Source organism: Pelodiscus sinensis, chromosome 1, assembly GCF_049634645.1.
Source record: "Pelodiscus sinensis isolate JC-2024 chromosome 1, ASM4963464v1, whole genome shotgun sequence".
Classification (NCBI taxonomy): Eukaryota; Metazoa; Chordata; order Testudines; family Trionychidae; genus Pelodiscus; species Pelodiscus sinensis.
In genome coordinates this window covers 45,791,710-45,807,679 of record NC_134711.1, presented here as the reverse complement: position 1 = coordinate 45,807,679, position 15,970 = coordinate 45,791,710, and the positions used below count along the sequence as shown (strand labels likewise).

At 40.8% G+C, this 15,970-nt stretch overlaps 1 protein-coding gene across 6 annotated transcripts in view; it reads left to right on the top strand.

Annotated features, from left to right (window-relative positions):
• Positions 1 to 15,970, top strand: part of MET (MET proto-oncogene, receptor tyrosine kinase) — a 130,917-nt gene that overhangs the window by 54,702 nt on the left and 60,245 nt on the right. The gene's annotated exons all lie outside the window — the stretch shown is intronic.

Sequence of the window (15,970 nt, the reverse complement as noted above, 5' to 3'; positions counted from 1 at the left end):
CGCAAAAGCAATTGCTTTTGCGGAAAAACTTGCCAGCTGTCTACACTGGCCGCTTTGAATTTGCGCAAGAGCACTGACGATCCAATGTAAGATTGTCAGTGTTCTTGCGCAAATACCGTGATGCTCCCGTTCGGGAAAAAGCGCTCTTGCGCAAATGTATTTGCACAAGAGGGCCAGTATAGACAGCTAAAAACCGTTTTGTGCAAAAAAGCCCCGATGGCGAAAATGGCGGTCGGGGCTTTCTTGCGCAAAACCGCGTCTAGATTGGCACAGATGCTTTTCTGCAAAAAGTGCTTTTGCGCAAAAGCATCCGTGCCAATCTAGACGCTCTTTTCTGCAAATGCTTTTAACAGAAAAACTTTTCCGTTAAAAGCATTTGCGGAAAATCATGCCAGTCTAGATGTAGCCATAGAGAAGAGCCTCTTATTTTAATGTTGTTGGGATGTAATTGCAGAAAATCAGGATAATCTCACAATGAAATAATGCAGTGTACCACTCAACCTCCCAAATATTGAATCCAAATTTTATAGCAAAAACCACATTTCATAATAGAGATTTTATTTACCAGGACAAATTTGCAAATGGCCTTAGCTTGTTCTATCTTTATCCATATTTGCACTCACAAGTCATGCACAGTCATTTAGTGTGTAAATGATTGAATTCATATGCACAAAATCTGTGGTCAAGCAAAAGGGTTTTGCATATTATATCTCTGAAATTGACTATGATCCAGTAGAGTCACTTTAACTTCAATGAGCAGTCTGCTGCAGGACTAGGGTGTTAAAAAGTCTACCCTTTGGGAGCACACAAACACAGGTCATGCATTTAAAATGTCTGTGATGGGATGTGGTCACAGAAGACCCCTTTAGCACATTTAAAACTATAAACAGACTCTCATTTCGTATTTCTGACTTCATCTAAAAGAATGAATTGTGCACCAAAATAAAATATACAGACACAGCCCATTACCACATTAAAATTGATAGGATACATGAGGTATTTTGTCTGAAGCACATTTGTGTTATGCATATTTATATTCATAAGCCAAGTTTCATAAGGCATGGGAGCCATCACAGTGTCTCTATATAATATTTCATCCAAAATAAAATTTCAAAACAATTATTAAAGGCATAAAGCAAAAATAAATAAATTAAATTAAATGTAGATTCCTAAAGTTAGGCCTCAAGTCACAAAGGGACTTAGGTCACTTCACCAGTAGGCTGTTACCTATTCCTACAGGTGCTTAAACTTGCTAAAATGTTCACTGTTCAGTTTCCTATATACCTGTGTTTCTTCCTCTGGATATGTGCACTGGTGTCTCACAGTAGGCATCCCAGCAATCCACAAATCACCTGGAGATAGGTATTTACCTGCCTGTCTTACCTGCAAGGCTCTATCTAGTATGCTCGCTCAGAGTCTCACGCAGAAATCAAGGAAGAGGTAGTGCCTGCCTTATAACTTTTAGCCCAGTGATTAAAGCACTCACGTGGGATGTCAGAGATCCCAGGTTCAGTTCTCTCTTCTCTTTGATGGAGTCAAACTCTCTGACTAGGGATTGCATTCATCTCTGGTGAGTGCCTGTCCCTAGTTTACTGATGGGTAAGGGAAGTGGTCTTCCTTAGTCCCTCCTATGGAAACTGATCTGTTTTGTACAAATATTAGAGTAATTGGGCTGGGGAGAAGAGAGAAAGTAAGAATGACTCTGTAGTTCACATTCATATGTATCCTTTCTCTCCACCTTTCCTCTCCGATTCTCCTTTTCTGTCTCCATCTGCCTTCCTCCTGCTCTTCAGACAGTTGTAGAGCACTACTACAATACAAATGTAATCGCTAACACACCGATTTTGTGGACAGAATAACTATATAGTAATGGTAGTGGTTGTTTAGGGTCAGAATCTGACACCTTACTCACAATGTACAGTACCTAACTTTGTGAGTGGTTCATTGAAGTCAGTGGGATTACTCATAGAGTTAACTGCTACTAAACCAGAGAAAGGGTATCAGAATGTAGCCTATATTTTGTTTGTTTAAAAAATGCATCTGATGAAAGAACCTTTGTGGCCCAAAAGCTTGTATATTTTATTGAGGGAATAAAAGATATCCCATTCCTTACCTTCTGTGATTTTATTAGAGGATTAACTGGTTGAAATGGAGATACAGTCTCCTGCACTAAATGTATAAAAGTTGTGTATTTTTACTCAGCCAAGCTAAGATTCATTAAATTGATCTGTTTGGTCTAAATACACAAAATTTACAAGTTTTTTTTTAAAGCAAGTAATTGAGGAGAGTGGGAATTCTATGTTCTCCAACAGAGAAGTTGCAACCCATTCAGTGGTGCACTGATAATATTTTGATTTCATCAAAAGTGTGAAACCTGTGTTGGGCCATGAATGTTTGGAGTTCATTGTTTACTAAATATGATGGAGTTTCTGTAACAAAACAGAAAACTAATAAATTTACTAAGACAGCTGCCACGCATGAGAAGGAAAAGAAAAATGGTTTGACTTCCTTCCTAAGCTGGAGTCTGACAACAACCTTTTTTTAACCATTTTTTTTTTCTTCTGAGAGCTTGCAGCTGTTTCTGCCTTTCCTATTGTGCTTGTTTTGAGTGTGTGGCTGGGAACAGAGGCCACAAGTACAGCTGTTGGGTGCAAAGTGAATCAGGTATTTCACAGTGGTTATTTGATTAGAAAGTAGTGTACTGTCACACTGGATATGCTATTGTTATGCAGCCAGATTCTTAGCTGGTGTAAATTGGCATAGCTCCACTGAAGACAGAAGAGCTACACCATCTTTCACCACTTATAGTTCTGGCTCATGAGTGAAAAGACTCTTACATTTTAAATAAGCTTGGCAGCATTTGATTTGTATTTTTGTATAATTTCTATGGCTATATGAATGTTTATTTTTAGGCTTTTCCTCCTATTTTTATCTATTTAAATTTTCAGTTGTGAAAAATTATGAGGGGAGGGTTCAGACAGTAATTTAGGCTATGTCTACATAGTGGAGCTATTTTGGGATACCTCCTGTATTCCACATCTTAAGAGCAAGCCCATTACATCACAATATAACAGTCTTGCTATTGTGACGTCCCTATAAACATCACTGCACAAGGGATAACGGATGTTTCAGAATAGCACCTTATTTTGAAATTTGGCACTGTGTAGACAGTGCCAAATTTCAAATTTCAAAATAAGATTGAAATAAACTATGCGTAGCTTATTTCCAGGTAAGGGTGCTGAGTAGATGCACCCTTACTGTCCGTAGATGTTGAGTTTCAAAAAGTTAAAGTTTTATACCCATTAAAACACATGTCAACATCACACATCCAAATCCTTAAGTCAAACTTTAATAAGTTCTCAAACTGCAGCTTTCTTTCATCACCTTTTGGTAAATCCTGATTAGCATTGATGGAAATACTTTTTTGTCGGTTTGTGCTGGTACAGTGATGTTTACTTATACTTACCAATAAACATTTAATCCTCTATTTTGAGGCAGTTAGAGCTTGTCAATAGCGTTAACATAATAAATCAGGCTGAAATTTCTGGAGCTTGTTCTCAGCCTAAAGTGAAACTTTTCATCCCTTGAGTCCAATAATGTTCTTCTTGGCAATTTTTTTGAGCTCTCAATGTGAACAGTCCATTTCACCGATTGGGATTTTGCTATTTGGGGCGGGGGGGAGGAAAGTGTGTAAAAATGATTTTTTTAAATGCTCAGCATGTCCCCCAGGGTTTCCTGAAGGAGCTTTCCTGGTCCTTGCAGCTCTCTACTACAACTGTGTTGCTTGCTGTCTTTTAAACCACCTAATTCCTAGGTGATCAGGCTCAGCTGGGAGGTAGCTCATTCATCACAGGTGAGGGACCTATCTTCATGGAAAAGACCAGCTGCCCTCTGATATGTCTATTGCAAATCTGACTAATTGTCAGTGAGAGGGAAATGTCTTTGATATGCCTGATGAAATTTGTTTTGGGGAACTGTAAGTTCCCATTATATGGAAACTGCACATCGATGATGCTTACTATGACCTTATTAGTGGTTAGCTCAGGAAAATTAGCTTTGCATAGGTGCTCTACACATGGAATGCAGGACAGGAAATCTCTTCTTACAATGCATACAATCTCTCAGGTAGTAAGAGAGCTGCAGTTCCCTGTCCTCTCTCTATTAGCTTTGGCAGGGCAGCCATATCATTTCACGCATCTACTGACCCTTGGCCTGCTGACATACCCCACTTCATAGCATTGTTGAGAGAACTGTAAGTACCAGAGGGCCGTGTTCTTCTGTGGAACGCAGAGCTACCCTATGCAGCCTGTCTGCAGCCTGCCTACTCCTGCCTATTTTCCTACAGGTTTATGCCACACACTGGTGCATTGATCCTCACTAGGACTTCTCTGCACTACTTTCTTAACAATAGGTAATTATAACAGGCCCTGGACAAGAGTGAATTATATTTTCGATAGCTAAGCAAGAGGTGGAGTTTCTACATGCTGATCCCAAACCTGTTGGTTTTCAGTTCAAAGTATATGGCACTCATGTTCCTCGAAGGCTTTTTGCAAGACAACAGCCCAGGTTAAAAACTAACAAGCAAAACCCCTTAGCACATGCAGGTCTTGCTGCCCGCATTTGAGGAACAGAGGATTGTCACTATATGCTTATTTTCAGTGCTCAGATAGCTAAATGCCTGATAGCTTCTGCTGGAAGAAAGCTAGTTAGAAATAATCGCAGCTGTGTTTAATTCATTGATTATACTTGGGACCTGGCCATGTATCCACTGAAGCCAAGAATTGCTACAGAATTCAATGAGAGCAGAATTGGGCCTTCAATATTCAGAATTCCACAGTGATCTGCTTACATTGAAGTAAATCAGTGGCAGAACTGCCATTACTTCAGTAGTGCAGGATCAGGCCCTGGTGTATACAGTATTCATAAAAGGCAATGGCTCGTAGTAATGATATCATTTAATCTTTAGGTCAGTTGTTTAAATCCAATGCATACCTAAAGTCACTGGACATCATTATCATCTTTTGGCTCATTAGTGGACTTTGGTTGTTAGTCTCCATTCATTTTCTACTGGTCAGATATACACATAATGAAATCTGCTAGTATGAATAGCAGCCCTTGTTGGATGTATTGGCAAAGAGGCCAAAGAGTGAATGAACATAGACTCGGGGGCTGTCTAGACTGGCAAGTTTTTCCGCAAAATCATCTGATTTTGTGGAAAAACTTGCCAGCTGTCTACACTGTCCGCTTGAATTTCCGGAAAAGCACTGATAATCTCATGTAAGACCGTCAGTGATTTTTCCAGAAATACTATACTGCTCCCGTTTGGGCAAAAGTCTTTTTCCGAAAGACTTTTGCACAAAAGGGCCAGTGTAAACAGCACAGTAGTGTTTTCCGCAAAAAAAGCCCCGATCGCGAAAATTGCAATTGGGGCTTTTTTGCGGAAAACTGCGTCTAGATTGGCTATGGACGCTTTTCCGCAAAAAGTGCTTTTGTGGAAAAGCATCCTGCCAATCTAGACATGCTTTTCCGAAAATGCTTTTAACGGAAAACTTTTCCGTTAAAAGCATTTTCGGAAAATCATGCCAGTGTAGACATAGCCTAACAGTACTCACCTCAGAGGTGATCCCTTTAATCCCTGCAGAAATTGCTTAAAGCAGATTGCTACAGCCATGGAACAATCTCCCCCTACTCAGTCTGCTTCCTGTGTTATATCTGTTTGTTTGTACCTTGTTTTGTAGTGGAAGACTTCACTCCCTGGAGTTGACACTATGGCACATTAAAGAAATCTATAATGAGAGAGTCTGTGTGTCTGTCCATCCATCTGTGAATCTGTTTGTTCAAAAACTCTTCCAAAATAATAAGAGCTAGGCCTACCAAATTTGGTAAGAAGCTTCCTCTTGTCATAACTTAAAGCAAGGACAGGGTTTGGTTGCGCCAGGACAGTGGGATTTTCCTGAAATACAATTATTTACCATAAAATGCAGAGGAAGGGGTCTTCTGGCAAGCACAGTTATACTGCAGAATGACCACGGGGAGGTGAGCGCTCCGGTAAGAGAGTGGCTGGCTGGGGGCTCTGGATGTTGCCGGCCACTGCACATGGGTAAGAGTCCCATGCTGGTGAGCCACTGGTCGGGCAGCATGGCCTCCCTTGCTCCAGTCAGCCCCAGAGATCTGGAGCCTGGGCAGGACAGCTGCCTGCCACCCTATGGAGCCACTAGCCAGCCAGAGCAGCCCCCCCTTGGTCCCAGCCACAGCTGGCTGCTGGATCCCTGGGGCCCTGCTCCTCCCCCATCCCAGCCAGCCCTGGGGATCTGCTACCTGGGCAGCATGGCCCCTGCTGACCCAGCCAGCCCTGGGGAGCCATTGGCTAGACAGCATGTCCCTGCCAGCCCAGCCAGCCCCAGGAATCGGCCAACCTCCTGCACCCCCCACTCCTTGCCTTGAGTCCCCACACACCTCCCAACCCTCTGCCATGAGCCTCTTCTCGCTCCCAACCTTGACTCCTACACACCCCGGCCTCTCTTCTGTGCCCCTTCTCACCCCCCAACCCTGAGTCCTGCAAACCCACCCCAAGATCCCTATCCTGAATACATAGATATAGATATAGATATGCATTTATGTGAATCTATGATCAATCACCGTGCTTCTTTTCTTTCTCTATTTTTAAACTGATGAAATTAATGCTGTGATCTATATTAGTTACTAAAAGATAAGTTTAAATATTAATATCTAATAGATATTTGAATAACAGTTTTTTGTTTCTGTGGTAGGGAATGTGCCTAGCTGATCACAAAGTAAATTCAAATAGTATGGGGAAAGAAGAGTAAATCTTCATACTGAAGTTTAAAACTAACACCTGGAACCAAATTACTGTTTTGAGAGAGCACATATTTTAATGTTCAGTTCCAGTAGAAAAACTTACGCCCTTCAAAGTGGATCCATTATACTCAATGGATTACAGTGATATATATACAGCATCCTGAGAGTTACATATGTGTCCTTTACAAGGCTATGCTGCATATCCTGGGGCGCTTGGGGGTTACATAATAACATTAACCCTGAACCTATCTCTGCTGGATAATGGCTTACACCTGCCAGACTCTAGGGAAAGCTAACAATATGATACTGAGACTGGCTTGTTTTATGTAGACCTCTGATTTTTGCAGAAGACATTCTGACATGCATACGGTACCATTTGTAACTCAACCCTGCTGACTAACAGAACTGATTATCAGTATGAGTAACATATATATTACATGCATGCTTTTGTGCTGAAAAGCTGTGTATATCTCTATTAACCAAAAGTCCAGGCTTCTGACTGAACATTGATTGGTTTGTAATAATGAAATAGAGTTCAAAAATGCACCTGATATCCCTGGATATAACATGGATGATTCTTTTCCAGTATAAAGGAGATACTAATCTATTGACCTCTTCTCTTCAGAACCTGTCCTCTTTAAAGCCACATCACGGAAGTACTCTGAACTGTACTGGAAGGCTACTACATATATTTTTCTGTGCCTTTTGTGTGTGACTTTTTGAATGTTGGAAGTACAACATATGTCCGCTTCAAAGCTAGCAGCATAAATTCTAGTCTATAGTTCAGTCGGTGTACTGGTGAATTATCATATCTTTCAAGGATGGAGGGGATAAAATTTTATATTTGTTGTATTTGTCTTGAGAGGAATGCCTAGAATTGCACTGCTTATTGTTTATGAACATGCTTTTCTGGAAGACTGCTGGCCACGTGTTCTCCTGCTTTTTGTGCTCTGGGGAGATGCTTGATCTCTTAAAAAAATATTATATGTGCTCCAGGAGATAGACAATCAAATCTGTTATTTTTAGGGAGTAATCCTAGTATTCCACTACCCTGCTTCCAAGCGTCATACCAGAGCCACACCACCCCTGTCCCACCGGATAGGGCAGATAGGTACTGCGTAGCTGGACAGGAATGCCATGCAACCCAGCTGCATGCTGCAGAGAATGCTTTAAGAGCTTATGTCTCCCTTTTTCCCTCTCTGTAGGGTTATGTAAGACAAGGCTTAGGCAGGCCAAGGAGTTGCTCTTAGATGGGTGCACACCTATATCAAATAAAGTACTCAAAGAGTAGTTATCAATGATTTACTGTCCAACTGGGAAGATGTATCTAGTGCTGTCTCACAGGGTCAGTTCTCAGTCCAGTACTACTAAACATTTTCATTAATGACTTGAATCATGGAGTGGAGAATATGCCTATACAATTGTGGATAACTCCAAGCTGGGAGGGATTGCAAGAATTTTGAAGGACAGGATTGGAATTCAGAACCACATTGGCAAATTAAAGAATTGGTTTGAACTCAACAAGATGAAATTCAGAAACGTGCAAAGTACTGTACTTCACTTAGGAAGAAAAAAATCAAATTCCCAATGACAAAATTGGGCATAACTGGCTAGGCAGTAGTACTGCTGAAAAGGATCTGGGAATTAAAGTGGATCACAACTGAATATGAGTCAACAATGTGACGCTGTTACGAAAAAGGCTAATAGCAAAGATGTGAACAGATTGGAGAGAGGGTTCAAAGGAGACCAGCATAAATTATAAAAGCGTTAGAAATCCTGACCTATGAGGGAGGGTTTAAGAAAAAAACCTGGACATATTTTGTTTTGAGAAAACAAGAGTGTGTGTGTGGGGGGGGGCCCGATTACAATCTTCAGATATGTCAGGTGGTGCTATAAAGAGGAAAATGATCTGTTCTCTATGTCCACTGATGGTAGGCCAAGGAGTAATGGGCTTAAACTGCAGCAACAAAGATTTTGGTTAGATATTAGGAAATACTTCCAACTATAGAGATTTTTAAGCAGTGAAATAAACTTCCAAAAGAATGTGGAATCCCCATCACTGGAGGCTTTTAAGAACAGGATGCATAAATGCTTGTCCTGGATGGTCAAAGTTTTCTAGGTCCTGCTTAGCCACAGATTGCTCGACCAGATCATCTTTTGAGAGGACCCTTTTAAACCTACATTTCTATGATTCTGAGGCCAGTGAATTCACAAATTACATAGATATGTTGGCCTCTAATTAATTAAGTAATTAATGTCACATCTCTCAGCTACCTCTGCAGTTTTTTAGTTACAGGTCTGGTCTACACTTAAAAGTTGCATCAGCATAGCTATGTTGGTGAGGAGTGTGGGGAAAAACCTACATCCCTGACAGACATAACTGTGCCAATAAAATGCTCTTGAAGATGCAGCTATGCCAGTGGAAAAGTGCTTCTATTGATTTAGCTAATGTCATTCAGTAAGTGACATTCCTGCACTAGCAGAAAAAACTGTGTTTATACTAGAGACAGTGGAATACGCTTTGTAGTACAGACATATAGTCGTAGTGCTGGCTGTGGATCAGTTGCATGGGTATTTCATAACATAGTCCCAAAACGGAGGTGGGGTAATTATATTCTTCCAACCTCACATCACATCATCAGGTAGAAAACCATTTTACTTAAGCTTTGAGCAGCTGATGTGAATTTTATTGGTGGTGAATAAGATACCATTCAGTCTTTTAAGTACTAGACATTTTCTAGAACCATAATAATAGGGTATTAAATTTACTTGGGATATGCCTACATTTTGAGCTGGGGTGTAATATCCAGCTCAAGGAAATATTCCTGCACTAGGTCTGACTGAGTTAGCACATCAAAAATAAAAGTGCATTCATGGTAGTACAAGTGGTGGGAGGGTTGGCCGTCCAAGTACATAGTTAATGTCTCAGATAAGATTGTACTAGAAGCAACTAGCCCCTTCTGCCACTCACACTGCTGTGGATACACTCTAATTTTAACATGCTAGCTCAGTGAGAGCTATCATGGGTATGTCTCCTCAAACTGGAAGTTACACCCACAACCTGAAATGTAGACATACTAATGGATTGTAAGTCCTTGAGGCAGGGTCTGCACATCCTAAATTCAAAACTCCGGTCATCTGAAGAAGTGGGCTGTGCCCACGAAAGTTCATGATACCATCTGCATGTTTTGTTAGTCTATAAAGTGCTACCAGACCATTTGTTGTTTTTTTCTGTACAGACTAACTCGGCTACTCCCTGAAGCTTTTTCTTCTGTGTTTGTATGGTCCATAACTAGAACAAACATTTCTTGCTTCATGACTATTACAATACAGATATGTAATTACAGTAATAATACTACCATTTCTCATATTATTGTTTTTGCTGTAACTCAGAAGTATTTAAGGGTTAACATTGTTACTCAATCAGAAAGAATGTTTGGCAATAAGAAGAAGCCTGGATTAATGATTGAAAAGAATTCTTAACATTTTATAGCAGTGGGTATTCGAGAGGAGACATGGCTAATGATCAACTAAAAAGGTATTTGCAGCTGTGGTGTTACCTCTGCTCATATAATACTAACATTAATCAAGCTTTTCCATGCAGCTTTGCAGTTCATTCCATTTTTCACTCTGTCCTGAATATAAAAATAGAGCTCATCCCCTAATACATTGTGCCAAAACTCATAGGTCTGTGTCGCAGAAAACCATCAAACCTTATTGATTTCTAAAACCTGTGCTTTTTTGTTCTGTGAATCAAGTCTGAATGGCAATTCTTTATCAAAAATAGCTCTACCTTAAAGAAAAATTTCCCCTACTATTTGTTTCCACCCATGAGTCTAAACAGCCACAGGGTATGTCTACACTACCACCCTAGTTCGAACTAGGGTGGTTAATGTAGTCATTCGAAGTTGCAAATAAAGCCCGGGATTTAAATATCCCGGGCTTCATTTGCATCTTGCCGGGCGCCGCCATTTTTAAATCCCCGTTAGTGCGGACTCCGTGCCCGTGGCTACACGCGGCACGGAGTAGGTAGTTCGAATTAAGCTTTCTAATTCGAACTACCGTTACTCCTCGTGGAACAAGTATTAAACACTTATCACCGTGAATTACCTGGGAACAGATTTTATTGAAGTTTTGAATTAAAGCAAAATGGTCATTTCTAAGCCTACTTCTGGAGTCAGCCATCATTGAAATCCTCAAAACCTTTGTACTAGCTATTTTAGTACTGTCTTAGCAGTCATGTGAAAAAATTGATGATAGTCACAGAATAAATATTTTGTATATTAGGCATGTTAAAGATTGTTAAACTGCTCTAAAGAATGAAATCCAGTGAGACTCACTTTCTCATCAAACACTGATATTCTAAATTCTTCAAATAAATAATTAAATAAACAACCACAGATGTAACTTTTGGAAACAAGTATCCTTATAATCTTTACTTAAATGATCCTTTACCCTTGTTGCAGGATGTTATCACCTTCCAGCTCATGCCGTGCATAATTATGGGCCTAATCGTGCATATTCTTGCTCTCAGACATAGTGACTGAAATCGGTGGGACTACTCGAAGTAGTAAAGTTAAGCATGTGCCTATATTTTCACAGGATCCGAACCATAGACCTGGTATTTAGGCACCTAAATATGGAGCTAGACACCTAGTGGGGTGTTCAAAAGCATATAGGTATCTAATGCCTGTTGAAATCCCCTGTAAATCTGCTCAGAGTAACCAGCAGGCACCCACACAGCGTAGGTAACATTACACTGTAGCAGCCTGTCAGGAGTTGATAGCAGTGACATGAAAATGAGGTTTATACCTTAAACACACTTGTAGCACTATCATAGAGGATCTTACCTCCCTCTGACAGATACTCAGGAACGGATGTCTCTTGTTTACGCTTCGGCAATTCTTTTATAACTTGCCATGCCCACAAAGTCTCAATGAACTAAGTGATCCTATAAAATGCTCAGATCACTGATTTTCTTAGTGTCTCTCTATGGTGCTATGCACACCTCTGACACTATAAAGAAATGTTAAATGAGGATAATGCAGTTCTTGCTCTTTTCCTTTTCTTTGCTTACTTTAATGTTGTTTTTATGTGAAATATGTTTATGCAGTAAAATACATATCCCAGGTTAGAAGTTCACAGGGTACTCAATATTATATATTCAATACAGATTTTTTTAAAATTAAATATATAATATAGAGATAAAAGTATTAATTTTCAAACCAAAGAATTAAAAGGAAAACAAATTAAAATAACTTTATCCTTTTAAAACAGAGGGGAGAAATTTACTGATTTAATTTTCTTTTAAATAGACCTTGTTGGCAAAATTATTTTACAATTCTCTTAAATTCAGGGAGGCTGATTAAATAGATACTGAATTTTTTACAATTGATTTATAAACATCTTGAAATTTAGCGATTACAAAACAAAGGGGCTGTGTATACACTGAGCCACTTATTCCAGAAAATCATCCGCTTTTCCGGAATAAGCTGTGAGCTGTCTACACTGGCCCTTGAATTTCCGGAAAAGCAACGACGCTCTACTGTACAAAATCAGCCGCTATTCCGGAAAAGCTATGCTGCTCCCGCTCGGGCATAAGTCCCTATTCCGGAAAACTGTTCCAGAAAAGGGCCAGTGTAGACAGCCCAGTAGTCTTTTCCGGAAAAAAGCCCCGATCGCGAAAATGACGATCGGGGCTCTTTTCCGGAAAAGCGTGTCTACATTGGCCACAGATGCTTTTCCGGAAAAAGGGCTTTTCCGGAAAAGCAGCCTGCCAGTGTAGACGCTCTTTTTCCGGAAATACTTATAACGAAAACTATTCTGTTTTAAGCATTTCTGGAAATTCATGCCAGTGTAGACACAGCCTGGGATGATTCCTTCTTAATATTAGAAATGTGCTATATTATAAAAGTCTTTCAGGCAGTCCTGCTGTTGCTTTGCTTAAGGAAAGCATGTGTTACAAAGAGTGACTTTATTGCTTCATACAGGTTGCACCTCTAAAATCTGGGATTCTGTGGTCCAGCAACATCCATAGTCCGTCATGACCATGGATGTTCCAGGATCTGAGAGTCCCAGCATGTTTCAGGGAGAGTGAGAGCACATGAGCTGGCACGCAAGTCAGTTGGGCTGTGAGGCGGGGCAGGGAGCTGGTGTGTGGCTCAGCTGGGTCTGATGTTTGGACACAGACTGGCTAACCTTGTGAGGAGGGCTTTAAACTAGGTTCGACGGGGGCAGGTGAGCAAAGCCCATAGGTAAGTGCTGAATGTGCGGGACTGGGAGATGGGTTGGAAATGGGGGGGACTACGGCCTATAATGGCAAGGAGAAACGAGGGTCAGGGCACAACAGGGAGGCAAGATCAAATCAGTATCTTAGATGCCTATATACAAATGCGAGAAGTATGGGTAATAAGCAGGAAGAACTGGAATTGCTAACCAATAAATACAACTATGATATCATTGGTATTACAGAAACCTGGTGGGATGGGACGCATGATTGGAATATTGGTATGGAAGGGTACGGCTTGCTCAGGAAGGACAGACAGGGAAAAAAGGGAGGAGGGGTTGCCTTGTATATTAAAAATGTACACACTTGGACTGAAGTGGAGATGAACGTAGGAGATAGCTGTGTAGAGAGTCTCTGGGTTAAGCTAAAAGGGGTAAAAAACGAGGGTGATATCATGCTAGGAGTCTACTACAGACCACCTAGCCAGGTGGAAGAGGTGGATGAGGCCTTTTTTAAACAATTAACAAAACTATCCAAAGCCCAAGATTTGGTGGTGATGGGGGACTTCAACTATCCAGACATATGTTGGGAAACTAACACAGCGAGGCACAGGCTATCCAATAAGTTTCTGGACTGCATTGGAGACAACTTTCTGTTTCAGAAGGTTGAAAAAGCTACCAGAGGAGAAGCTGTTCTGGATTTGGTTTTAACAAATAGGGAGGAACTAGTTGAGAACTTGAAAGTGGAGGACAGTATAGGGGACAGTGATCACGAAATAATAGAGTTCATGATCTTAAGGAAAGGTAGAAGGGAGACCAGCACAATTGAGGTAATAGATTTCAGGAAGGCAGATTTTGATAAGCTCAGAGAACTTGTAGGTAAGGTCCAATGGGAAGCAAGACTGAAGGGAAAAACAACTGAGGAGAGTTGGAAGTATTTCAAAGGGACGTTGTTAAGGGCCCAAAAGCAAACAATTCCGCTGTGTAGGAAAGATAGAAAATATGGCAAAAGACCAGCTTCGCTTAACAAGGAGATCTTGCACGATCTCAAAATAAAAAAGGAGTCATATAAAAAATGGAAACTAGGACAACTAACAAAGGATGAATATAGGCAAGCAACACGGGAATGCAGGGGCAAGATTAGAAAGGCAAAGGCACAAAATGAGATCAAACTAGCTACAGGCATAAAGGGAAACAAGAAGACCTTTTATAAATACATTAAAAGTAAGAGGAAGACCAAGGACAGGGTAGGCCCACTGCTTAGTGAGGAGGGAGAAGCAGTAACAGGGAACTTGGAAATGGCGGAGATGCTCAATGACTTCTTTGTTTCGGTCTTCACCGAGAAGTCTGGAGGTGTGCCTAACGTAGTGAATACAAGCAGAGAGAGGGTAAGTTTAGAAGATAGGATACACAAAGAACAAGTTAAAAATCACTTAGGAAAGTTAGATGTCAGCAAGTCACCAGGTCCTGATGAAATGCATCCCAGGATACTCAAGGAGCTGATAGAGGAGGTATCTGAGCCTTTAGCTATGATCTTTGAAAAATCATGGCAGACGGGAGATTCCAGAAGACTGGAAAAGGGCAAATATTGTGCCCATCTATAAAAAGGGGAATAAGAACAACCCAGGAAACTACAGACCTGTCAGTTTAATGTCTGTCCCAGGGAAGATAATGGAGCAGGTAATTAAGGAAATCATATGCAAACACTTGGAAGGTAATAAAGTGATAGGGAATAGCCAGCATGGGTTTGTGAAGAACAAGTCATGCCAAACTAATCTGATAGCTTTCTTTGATAAGATAACGAGCCTTGTGGATAAGGGAGAAGCGGTGGATGTCATATACCTAGACTTTAGTAAGGCATTTGATACGGTCTCGCATGATATTCTTATTGATAAACTAGGCAAATATAACTTAGGGCCACGATAAGGTGGGTGCATAATTGGCTGGATAACCGTAGTCAGAGAGTTGTTGTTAACGGTTCTAAATCCTGCTGGAAAGGGATAACAAGTGCAGTTCCTCAAGGGTCTGTTTTGGGACCCGTACTGTTTAATATCTTCATCAATGATGTAGATATTGGGATAGAGAGTACGCTTATTAAGTTTGCAGATGATACCAAACTGGGTGGGGTTGCGACTTCTTTGGAGGATAGGGACATAATTCAAAATGACCTTAGCAAGTTAGAGAAATGGTCAGAGGTAAACAGGATGAGGTTTAATAAAGAGAAATGCAAAGTGCTCCATTTAGGAAGGAACAATCAGTTCCATACATACAAGATGGGAAGCGACTGTCTAGGAAGGAGCATGGCGGAAAGAGATCTAGGGGTCATAGTGGACCAAAAGTTGAGTATGAGTCAACAGTGTGATGCTGTTGCAAAAAAAGCAAATATGATTCTAGGTTGTATTAACAGGTGTGTTGTAAGCAAAACTTGTGAAGTCATTCTGCCGCTCTACTCTGCGCTCGTTAGGCCTCAGCTAGAGTACTGTGTCCAGTTCTGGGCGCCACATTTCAAGAAAGATGTGGAGAAATTGGAAAGGGTACAGAGAAGAGCGACAAGAATGATTAAAGGTTTAGAGAACATGACCTATGAAGCCAGGCTTCATGAACTGGGCTTGTTTAGTTTGGAAAAAAGAAGATTAAGGGGGGACATGATAGCGGTTTTCAAATATCTAAAAGGGTGTCACAAGGAGGAAGGAGAAAATGTGTTCCTCTTGGTTTCTGAGGACAGGACAAGGAGTAATGGGTTTAAAGTGCAGCAGGGGAGGTTTAGATTGGACATTAGGAAAAAATTCCTAACTGTCAGGGTGGTCAAATATTGGAATAAATTGCCAAGGGAGGTGGTGGAATCTCCCTCTCTGGAGATATTTAAGAACAGGTTGGATAGACATCTGTCAGGGATGGTGTAGACGGAGCTTGGTCCTGCCTTGAG